The sequence below is a fragment of the Podarcis tiliguerta genome (assembly GCF_965153285.1).
Source record: "Podarcis tiliguerta genome assembly, chromosome: 3".
Lineage (NCBI taxonomy): Eukaryota > Metazoa > Chordata > Lepidosauria > Squamata > Lacertidae > Podarcis > Podarcis tiliguerta.
Genome location: NC_139536.1, coordinates 88,170,217 through 88,182,263, shown reverse-complemented (window position 1 = coordinate 88,182,263; position 12,047 = coordinate 88,170,217). Strand labels below are relative to the sequence as shown.

At 43.6% G+C, this 12,047-nt stretch overlaps 1 long non-coding RNA gene across 1 annotated transcript; it reads right to left on the bottom strand.

Annotated features, from left to right (window-relative positions):
* Positions 1 to 8,693: 8,693 nt before the first annotated feature.
* Positions 8,694 to 9,548, bottom strand: LOC310674539. Its single transcript, XR_014509638.1, has 2 exons — positions 9,055 to 9,548; positions 8,694 to 8,883 (listed from the first exon to the last, which is right to left on the bottom strand). It is a non-coding gene; the product is annotated as an uncharacterized lncRNA (long non-coding RNA).
* Between the last annotated feature and the right edge of the window lie 2,499 nt (positions 9,549 to 12,047).

Sequence of the window (12,047 nt, the reverse complement as noted above, 5' to 3'; positions counted from 1 at the left end):
CCTTTTCCTGCAGCTTCCTGCCCCTGCATCCTATCATATACCAGGGGAGTAAGATGTGTCTGCAAACATCCTGTAATATTTACTGGTGTTAAAATAATGTTGATATGCCATGTTACTTTTTTCTTTCTGGAATAAGCAACATATTCAAAGTGAGAAGGTACAAAGCTGGGAGCTGGGTAGCTTGAAAGTCTAGTGAATGCAAAGTTGCTCAAGGGTAGTTTCCAGCTCAATTCTTGTGTCTAACCCTGTAAGGCTACATTCCTAGGCAGACTGGACTTGGGACAAATCGTCATCAAACCCAAAGAGGCTTACTGCCAAACTAAGGCACTAACAGCCTACTCACTTCATGCATCTGACCCAAGTGGTCTTGAGTCCGCTAAAACCTATGCCGCAATAAATGTGTTGGCCTTTAAGCATCCACAAAATTCTCTGTTGTTTTCAGTAACAGTCTGTATGTGTTGATCCTCAAAAGAAAGTTATTTTCTGTTCATGTGATATCAGGGCATGGGCTGAGGGGGATTCAGAGGCTGTATCAAGCGTAGAAAGGAATATTTTTGTGGCTGCTAAAGATAGGTCACTCTGTGGAGATAAAGTAAGAATGTGGAGAACTATTACTTCAAAGGATATCTTAATACTACTACATTTCCAATTAGTACTCTGATTCTTAAAGTTTACATATGGAAACATTTGAATGGGTAATACTGAAAAAAAACAATAATATTGATATGCAACATGGTTGGAAAACCTGAAATATCTTAGGCTATGTACACCACACATTTCAAACACATTTCGAGCACATGTCGTCCCCCAGATAATCCTAGGAAGTGTAGTTTGTCAGGGTGCTGGGAATTGTAGCTCTGTGATGGTTAAATGACAGTTTCCAGTCTTCTTTGGGCAAAGCCAGGTGTTTTAAATGCATGGCGTGCACACAACTGCAATGTCTAATTATATCAAAGGGTGTCCTAAATGTGATGCAATAAATGATTCCTTTATTTCATTCTGGGTATTTGTAGCTGAAAGTTTTGCAGGATAGAAAAAACAGCACGTGCGCACACACGTAATAATAGAAAATCGATAGGGTTTGTAATTTAATGTTTGGTCGGAAGTATAGATGAGAATATCAAGTAACCAAGAGCAGTGAGCTATGACGAGATTTCCTTTACAAAGTAAGACCTCCAATTTTCTGAATCTCAGACCTCCTATTTCCTCAGAGTAACCCAAAGATATGGTATACGGCATTATGCGTTCTTTCAGGGTTTCTACAATTTGGGGGGGGGCAGGGAGGACGCTCTCCTTACAATAATAGGGAAATTGAGACCTCTAGAAAATTTGCAGGGAAATCCTTGCAGGGGAAGTTGTATACATTTAAAGATGATTTCACTGACCAATGTTTTACAAACGCAATGTTTTAACAAACGCTTTATAGAACATTCTGGGATTTAATCAGAAACTGGGACAGCTTCTGTAAATCTGGGACTGTCTCTGGAAAACAGGGACACTTGGAAGGTCTGGCATTTTAAAAATCACTGGAGAGGAAGATGTTATTCATTCCTGTAGGCTAGCTAGAGGCCTTCACCGTAGAGCAGTCTATACATTGTATGTGTGTATATGGAAATAAATAAATACTGGTATCTACTAGAATGGTTGCAGGTTTCTCTCTTTTTTGTATTGAGAAGAAAGAGTCCTCTAGATCTGGCTCAGGGACTGCATCACTCCATTGCCTCCATCATTTCTCCGATGAAAATAGGGACAGGGTGGCGCTGTGGGTTAAACCACAGAGCCTAGGACTTGTAGATCAGAAGGTCGGCGGTTTGAATCCCTGCTACGGGGTGAGCTCCTGTTGCTCGGTCCCTGCTCCTGCCAACCTAGCAGTTCGAAAGCACGTCAAAGTGCAAGTAGATAAATAGGTACCACTCTGGCGGGAAGGCAAATGGCATTTCCATGCGCTGCTCTGGTTTCGCCAGAAGCAGCTTAGTCATGCTGGCCACATGACCCAGAAGCTGTATGCCGGCTCCCTCGGCAGACAGCTTTCCAGGTCATGTGGCCAGCAATGGAACACCGTGACCGAAGCCAGAACGCATGGAAACGCTGTTTACCTTCCTGCCATAGTGGTGCCTATTTATCTACTTGTGCTGGTGTGCTTTTGAACTGCTATGTTGGCAAAAGCTGAGACAGAGCAACAGGAGTTCAGCTCGTCGTGCGGATTTGAACCACTCACTTTATGAACCACTCACCAAGAGGCTCAGTGGCATCAATAGAGTCATCATTTTAAGTTAGGGAGTAGGGATGAAGTGCGACAACAGATAGGTTTAGGGGGAGAAACTGGTACTCAGGAAAGAGCTCTGTCCTTGCACCCAGGCTGTCTGGGAACGAGAGAGGGTTGAGATGTTCTGGGAGTCAGTATTAATTGTGTTATTTTGTACAATGCCAGCTGGAGAGACTTCTAGTAGCTGATTCAGAAAATCAGATAGATAGGTAAGTTTCAATGAAATCCAAAAACCTAATGTGGCCCAGGTATAAATGTTGAGGGAACTTTGCTCTGAGATTGGCTTGCTAGCATCTTCTTATCCCCCCCCCCAATGGCTGTCTAGTGGGTGATTCGTCGATAAACAAAACTAGTTAGAACAAGTACTGTGGGTGGAGGATGAATGGTTGGGGAAGTGATCTGCATCCCTAGTTATGCAGCCCAGCTATGTGCGGGCATTTGTAGGCATTCAGTCCGCAGGGCTTCTGAAAGGATATAAATAAACAAGTTGTTAACAGTATCAGCAGTCTCTGATGTCTACCCGCCCAATGGCCTGTAATACTTCGAATAGCTAACTCCTGCTATGTAGCATACATTGATATTTTTTCGGAGGGTGTTGGATGCATGAGAAATGTCAGCTCTGCGTCTATTTAAAGCTCTGAATCATATCTGAAGCAGTGAATCATTTAGAGAAAGTTCAACAAAATAATTTCATATCGCTCAATATCCATTTTGATTCAGAGTGGTGTGGATCTCCTATTTTTATCAAGGAAAAATAATAATTATAGCAATTTATGATGAAGTGGGGGAAAGGGTTTCTTTTATTGGTTTTGGTTACGAATTTCTTTTAATTAAAAAGGGTATTATATTTTTTTCTTCTTTTTCCTCCTCTTCCTCCTCCTCCTTCCTCTTCTTGTGATTACAGGGTCTTTTTTTTTTCAATTCTGCTATCAATTTTTAGCCAAGAAAATTACCGCAATTAATTTTATGGCACCCAAATCACTCTTGTTTTGTTTTTGTTTTTTTAAGGTCAACTTTATTTCCATAAAATAAAATTCATTATTTAAAGAATTTTATAAGCATTTTTTTAATTTGACTTAAGTTCATATAGGTGCATTCAAAATTTCTGATTTGTAGTCCAAAGTGTTTGTATGGAAGCAGTTTGATTGCACTCAACTGCTGAGGTCTAGTCTGTATGTATATATGCTTCGGCAATTGAAGCCCATTTTCGTTCCCATTGTGGTAATGGTAACCTATGACTGCTGCATTGAAGTTCAACACAATGTCTACTAGACACATTGATACCTTGGGACCTTCTGCATGCACCACAAATGCTTAGCCACTGAGCTATATCCCTTCCCCAAGAGAGAGACCCTTTCCACTATCTGGGATCAGACTTCGGTCAAGATGGCGACCGGGCAGCTAGCTCTGAAGCAATGTAGAAACGCAATTTTCACTGAGTTTAATGGAGTTTTAATGGGTTTTAATTTCTTTTAAAACAATTATTTTATCAACAACTTATGTTTTGGAGCTGTAATGCCAACCGCAATTAAGTTTTAATGAACTCTACCGTGCTATCGGATGATGTAGCATTTTCGGAGCGAAGGCAAGCCACTGGGCGCATAAATCTCAAAGGTGCCGGCCGGTGCTGCGAGAGATAAGGAAGCTGTTTCTCTCCCTTTTTCTCTTCTCCCCTGCTGACTTTGAACTGTAGATAGTACACAGCTGACTGTTATCGTCCGCCTACAAACAAAGTACAAGCCTGTTCAATCGACTGCCTGCTTGTTTGGGAGTAGGGAGAGGTATATAAGATACTGTATTTACTCGAATGTAATGCACACACCCTTTTTGGCCAAATTACACCTCAAAAATTAGGGTGCGCATTAGATTGGACGTTGCACTAGATTTGATTGCAAGCTTGAAAAACACCGCTGACATAGCAGATACTTTTTTGGTTTCCAGCTTCTGAAAACTGAGGAGCGCATTAGATTCGACGGTTCATTAGATTCACGTAAATATGGTACTTTGTAATGGCGGTCACCCATCTTCAGTCGCAGCGTTTGCAAGTAAATAGAGCCTGCTTGAGTGGTCAGCAGAGACTACCAAGAATCACCATGAGTGGCTATTACTTGTATGCTATGAGTCATGTGCCATGCTTTGTTACTCTTGTTGATCTCACGATTGGCTCTATTGAAAATAAGGCTGTGTAGAGTTTGATTAATGACTCCATGGCAAATTTGAATCCACTCTTTTGGGCCAAGAGAAGCAAGTTCAGGAACAACTGGTTTCTTCCGTTTCTAGAAGACTCCAGTTAAGGAGATTGAGGATTAGATGAAAGTCACAAAATCGCTTTCCCACCTCTTCCCCAATTTGGATGTGCAGATTGTTTAGGGTTATCAAAAACTACCGAGGCTTTAAATATCACATTGCTGGGGTAAGATGGGGCTTATCCGCAAATTTCCTCATCAGATACACATTGAGCCAAAAGAATTGATTTCCCGGCACCTGTCCTCCAGTTAAGATATATCATGTGATTTGTAAAAAATATGCTCCTTACTTGTCTGTTGCAAAAGTAGCACTGTTCACCCAATTGACATTAAAATTAGTCAAAACAAACAAATGAAAACTAGAAAGGATCCCGGAGATCAAAGATAAGCAGCATGCTGCCTTGGGAGACAGGTGTAGACGGCTTCTCACCTGTATTTTGATTTCTGCTTTGAAAGAGGTCGAAATTCATAGGTTGTCAAGGAGAAAGACGGCTTGCTCATCTTCTAGTCTCCAGCCCTCAAAATTGCAAATCAGTTAGGATAATGAAAAGATCACTTCTTCTACTCGTCTTGCTAGATCTCAGGCTGCCTCAACTTTCTAAAATGGCACACATTCCCCCAAAGAACCTACAGTACGTAATCCTTCGGGCAAATGTCCAATAATACCTTTAGAAGCAATAGTACTAAAGAGATGCTTCTTGCAGAATTGGCAAAAGAAACTGCAGCACCTCAAATGAAGACAAGTGCTTGCAATATGCAGGAGGGTCAAGAAAAGTCTGCTCTAAAGAGATCAGAACCAAAGCTGGAAACATCCTAGGAGGCTTCTAGGCGTGAGAGCCATCCGATTGCTGCTTCTGAAGAAACCAGTGAACCTGGATCTCGGGGTACCTCAACTTCTAGAATTGCAGACACTCCCCAAAAGAAACTACACATTCATTTAGCCAAAGGTCCAATACCAATAGCTGCCATCAGTACTAAAGAGAGGTTTCGTGCAGAATCGCAAGAAGAAACAGCAGCACCCCAAATAAAGACAATTGCTGCAATATATAGGAGAATCAGGAAGAGATTTAAAGAGATCTGAACCAAAGTGTACTGAACTGGCAGGGCAACGGAGAAGAGGAAGAGGATACCAGCGAGGGCTGTAGCCAGGAGTGGGATGCACCTGGGCAAGCTGGGGATGGGAAAGTGAGGCTGGTGCACAAAGTACTCTTGGGTTGATGGAGGATGATGAGGGGATGGGGGTTAGTGCACAAGAACCAGAGCAGCAGGACCCATTGCCTGAGCCAGAGGGGCCCCTCCTTCCACAAACACAGCAGGCTCTGAGCCATAGGAAGCAGTGGGTGGGGCACTCCAGGAGGCTGGGGCAAGCAAGGGCCCAGAGTCCACCTCACTAGCTGGCCAGGTGGGGCTCACTAGCTCTTGAGAGGAGGGGTGTGATTCCTCAGCTGGAGTAGGCTTGGAACAGGTGAGGGTCACATGCCTCATCAAGCCCAGGTGCTGCCATCAGCAGGCAAAGTACAAAAGGGAAGCAGAGCTCAACTGCCCATGTTGATGGACCTTAGTTTGGATGCTCTAGGATCTCCATGGGACTGTGCTTCCTTTGGAGTTCGGATTAACCCAGAGATGAGGGACTTGACATAGTGACTTAGGTATGCCAGGGGTTCAGGACACAAAACATCTCTTGGAAGTTTCTAGGCATGGGAGCTGTCGGATTGCTGCTTCTGAAGAAACAACTGAACCTGGGTTGTCAATGAGAAAGAGTACTCAGTCATCTTCTAGTCTCCAGCCTCCAAAATCGCAAATGGATCAGGATAATGCAAAGGACGCCTCTTCTTCTTGTCTTACTAGATCTCGGGCTGCCTCAACTTCTAAAATTGTTCTCCCAAACAACCTATGTAGTTGGCCAAAGGTCCAATAGTACCTTTCGAATCAACAGTAGCAGTCTGTACTCATGAGGAGCTTCACGCAGAACTGCAAAAGGAAACAGCGGCACCCCAAATGAAGACAATTGCTTACAATATGCAAGAGGGTCAGGAAGAGTCCACTATAAAGAGATCAGAACCAAAGGTGGAAACGATCTAGGAGGTTTCTAGGCATGAGAGATGTCAGATTGCTGTTTCTGAAGAAACTAGTGAACCTGGATCTTGGGGTACCTCAACTTCTAGAGTTGTAGACACTCCCCAAAAGAAACTACGCAATCATTTAGCCAAATGTCTAATACCAATAGTAGTAATCCATAGTAAAGAGAGGCTTCATGCAGAATTGCAAAAATAAATAGCAGCACCCCAGATAAAGACAAGCAATTGCAATGTGCAGAAGAGTCAGAGATCAGAGCCATGAGAGCTGTCTGATTGCTGTTTCTGAAGAAACTGCTGAACTTGGGCCAAATATAACTCCAGATAGATGCTCTTGGGGAAGAAAAAATGGTCAGAGAACCGAAAACAGGAGGCAGAACAAAAACAGATCTGGAGGAGGAAGGAAAGCAGAACTTGGGAGATAAAGTTGGAGAGAGAGGATCTCCTTTCCAAACTGGTACAGGCTTGAGAGATGGAACAAAGAAGAGGTTGTGAGAGGACCACAAGGCGAAGAAAGAGATGTGTCTCAAGGCAGAAAGAGCCCACCTGAGTTTTGAAGTTGGCCCAGCTGAATTTTGAAGCTGGAAGTTCTTGAAGGGCTATTCCACAACACTGTTACTTTTTCTCTGTAATTTGTTTTTCGGGATGTCTACAACTTCTTGTATAATAATAATAATAATAATAATAATAATAATAATAATAATAATTAATAATAATAATAATAGAAATGATTTGACTTGCAGAAGCTTCTGAGGCTTGGTAGAGCTTCTAAGGTTTCTTCCATGTGCTCAGGTTGTATTCACCTCTGTACTGTTTTATTTTTCTCTTCCATTCCCTTATAGACAGGAAGGGGGGCGGGACCTCACATGAACTGAATATGCCTCATTCTGCTGTATTTTCAGCCTGTGATGAAACTTTATTTTCCACCTTAAAATGGTGAGATTAACAGTAGCATATCCAATTCCATGGATGGAATGTGAAGCCCAGACATATTTCTACACATCCAGCCCTGCAGCCTTAACCACATATAACACTCTCATTGATGTTTTGAGGCTTGCAGGAGACCAGGGTGCAATTAGGGAGGAGAGCTTTATGCATGTGGGGGTAAGGCAAGTCCATTTTAGACTTTCCCCCCCTCCATAAACACACCTTTCTTACTTCAGGCTGTTTTTCCTTACCACCTGAGAAACTGAAGATGGGAAATACTTATTCAAATTTCTGTGCACTGACTGCACGTTATTTTCCCTTCCATGAATTTTCTGTGCACTTTTCTGAGGAAGGTTTAAATTTTCAATGTCTACAGGCAGTTCATACAATTGTAAAGGACAGCACCAAAAGTACTGCTGGATTTCCTACTTTCCTAACCCCCCAAAAATCCTTTGATGGTAGTTGGTTTTTTTGTTTTGTTTTTCTCTAAAGTAGATATATTGAGCACTTTAACTGCACAAATCCAAATTTCCACTTAAATCCCTCCCACAACATAAAGTCTGGAGGCAACCTATGGTTTACCACAGGCATAGGTAAACTCGGCCCTAGCTAACAGGACCAGTGGTCAGGGATGATGGGAGTTGTAGTCCCAAAACATCTGGAGGGCCGAGTTTGCCTATGCCTGGTTTAGCAGCTTCAGAACAAAGCCAATGAAACCAACATTAAACCATGATTTTAATATTGGGGCTTGTTCTGAAGCTAGCAACCATAGTTTCCCAGTTTGGGCAAAACTGAGAAACTGTGGTTAGTTGAAGAATTTCTAGCTTGTTTGCTCACACCACAAAGGGAGAGCCGATGGGGCTGGGTTATGTAGGCAAAATACCTAATTGAACAGGCTCAGTTTCCCTCATTCATTGGAATCCGAAATTCAGGATAAGAGCAGAACCAATCGCACAAGTTTCAGGCTGAGACATGGACATTTTTCTACAGCTATGTCACTGAACCCATAGCAGGGATACTTCATGTCTCAGTCTGGTATCTCTGGTACGTCTTCTGAATCGGAATGGGTGTGAGAAGGCGACAACTCCTGGAAGTCCTCTCACTGTATTAAGTTCTCTAGCTTATGGCCACAAAAGCGTAATATTTTGAAAACTGCAACACTGATTATTCCAGCTGATGTATGGATTGACTGATTTTTATTTCAGCAGAGCTGCTGGAGAAATACCCCGCTAGATATTTGCTAGAGAAGCAGCCTTCTGGCAAGTTGTCCCCCTCCAACCATCTCGTAGCCACGGACACCCGCGTTTTCTTTCGCCCTCGCCGGCGTCCCCAATAGAATGAGAATGCGACGTTCGCGGGAGCCTTTGTACTAGAAAAGGAAATGGCAGCAGACCCCCTTGACAATGAGCTCCAGCTCCAACCGAGCACAGCCTGCCCCGTAAAACCCCCACACAGAAGCTCCTCCAGTTCCCCGCGTTACTCATTATGCATCCCCGGTGATCGTGCCGCCGATGCGGAAGGGGCAACTGTGAAGGCTCACATTGATTCCCCTTTTCATAGGAGAGGAGATTGTTGGCGGAAGATCACTGCTAGCAGTCCCCCGCGACAGATTTTTTTCCAGCGCGTTGCAGGCAGGTTGGCCGGCTGCCTGACAATCGGCTGTTGAGTGACATATTTTGGGCAGAGCCGTGGCAAAATGGGAGCCATGTGGCTGATGTTAGTAAACATTATCCCGCACAGACTGGCAGGACACCGTCAGCAGCGGGAGGGTGAATGGCTGGCAGGCTGCGTGAACTGGACACACAGGCAGCTAAGCACTACCTAGGAGACGCAAGCCAAGGCCTACAATCTAGCAGCTGCTGCGGTTGCCAGGGCAACTAGAGACGAGGGAACAATGAGCTGGAAATCCAGCATGCAAGCTTTTATTGAAAGGTTTCCCCGCTACCCAGCCCAAGCAAGGTCACACTCCCAACCCCCCAACCCCCCAACCCCCCCCCGTTAAAAAAACGTTTTCGGGTGGCGGCAGCTCGCTGTTGTTGTTTTGGTTATTGTTGCTGCATGGATCAATAGAGATATAGATATAAAGCACAAGAAGCAATAGTGTACAGAGCCATTTCTTTTCCAATGAACGGTGTGTGCAATTGGCGACGTGCTTTCGCTCTGTGTGTGGACTATACAAATGATAGCCTCACATACAGATCTCCTGCCTTTATATCCATTCCATCATAGTAGGGTGAGGAAAACATGCACGGCGGGAAAAAAGAATGAATTCATCTGAGAGGATACGTTTTCAAGCAGGAAAACAAAACAATTCACTTCCCGGGGGGCGGGGATTACCCCTCGCTTCTCCTTCACACCACAAGTACCAGGCATACAAATCAACCTAGTCATGCAAAATATAGTCTTATTACTTTAAAAAATGTAGTATGTAACAGAAAGCACACAGGGTTTTTCAAAATTCATGTTTCCACTCTAGTTATTTCCCCTGCATTTTTCAGTGTATTAGCGCCTTGTTTCCAAATTAAGATCAGTTTGGCTGCTCTTTTAATTACTGTAGTAAAATCATTTCACAGGGGGCCAGGTATTCTGCCATTTCACTTACAAACCCAGCTAATAACCTCCCTCCAGATTTTTGGGGTTACAGTGCGCCCTTAGCCAGGGGTGGAAGAAAGCGAACGTTTGTTTGCCTGTACCATTAACCAACCGTGCCAAAAACGAACAGGTAGTTTTTGTTACTACCTGCCTCCCTACATATCGCTGTTATTTGTGGGATAAAAAGAATAGGGGAGGGGGAACCCTTTCCTAAATCTTTCCTACTTTGTCACAGAGACAACCAGGCTAGCGGCTATTTCCAACCCTGAATTGAATGCTTTATGTGCTGGGCCCAGTTTGTACGGCTGGGAACGAAGAAACATTGGTAACGAAGAAACATGTGACTGTGTGTGGACATTTGTACTCTATATTCTTGCAATTAATCTGCCTCAAGGAAGTGGGGCAAAGATAATAAGTAGTAGTCTATTATACTCAACACACACAGTACTGCCAGAATAAATATTTTGGATTTTTTGACTATGAAAAGCCTAGCATTATGAATTTAAAGTGCCATTGTTGGAAAAAATGTAGTGGAGCTGACATTTAACATGTGAAACTAAACGCCACTGGGTTAATTGTATTCATAGAAAGAAGTCATCATGGAACAAGGGCTTTTATGGGGCAGGAGGGAGATAACCTTGAAGCACAAGCATTTTTACAAAATGCATATTCTCCCAAAAATGGCTTAGAATGCTCATCGAAATAAAAAAGGCATTATAAAGGTATATATAATGCATTGCATTTTGAGTAAGAATACATATTTTGCACTCAAGACTGCAATTCAAGGTAGCCGCACCAGAATCTTTTTGAATGGGTGGTCTGGTCACTCATAGAATTGCAACTGCAATTGCAATGCAGGAATATCATAGAATCATAGAAGAGTTGGAAGAGACCACAAGGGCCATCGAGTCCAACCCCCTGCCAAGCAGGAAACACCATCAGAGCACTCCTGACATATGGTTGTCAAGCCTCTGCTTAAAGACCTCCAAAGAAGGAGACTCCACCACACTCCTTGGCAGCAAATTCCACTATCGAACAGCTCTTACTGTCAGGAAGTTCTTCCTAATGTTTAGGTGGAATCTTCTTTCTTGTAGTTTGGATCCATTGCTCCGTGTCCACTTCTTTGGAGCAGCAGAAAACAACCTTTCTCCCTCCTCTATGTGACATCCTTTTATGTATTTGAACATGGCTATCATATCACCCCTTAACCTCCTCTTCTCCAGGCTAAACATGCCCAGCTCCCTTAGCCGTTCCTCATAAGGCATCGTTTCCAGGCCTTTGACCATTTTGGTTGCCCTCCTCTGGCAATTCTCCCATATGGGGATTGGACGTGCAATCTTGGCATTCTCAGCACTATGCTCTAACCAACTGAGCTATGCAGGCAAACGCACAATTGCAATATACAGTGGTGCCTCACAAGACGAAAATAATCCGTTCCGCGAGTCTCTTCGTCTAGCGGTTTTTTCGTTTTGCGAAGCAACCCTATTAGCGGTTTAGCGCTATTAGCGGCTATTAAAGGCTTAAGGGATTAGCGGATTAGCTGCTAAAAGGCTATTAGCAGCTTAGCGCCTTAGAAAAAGGGGGTGGGGAGCGAAAAAAAATCTCAAGAATCGCAAGACATTTTCGTCTTGCGAAGCAAGCCCATAGAGAAATTCGTCCTGCGAAGCGCATTGAAAAACGGAAAACCCTTTCTTCTAGCGGGTTTTCCGTCTTGCGAGGCATTCGTCTTGCGGGGCACCACTGTACAAACTTAAGCCTGGCTGAGGCCTTCGTTTCTGTGGGTTTAAGCATGGACTGCGACCTCTGGAAGGTTTCTATGCATTGTGACTTATCTGCAGCTTATGGGGCAGCTTTCCTTCAGCTCTAGGGTCACACCCCTTTGGGACAGGAAAAAATGGGCCTAAAATATGGACCCCATTGAAATGCAATGACTCCGCAATA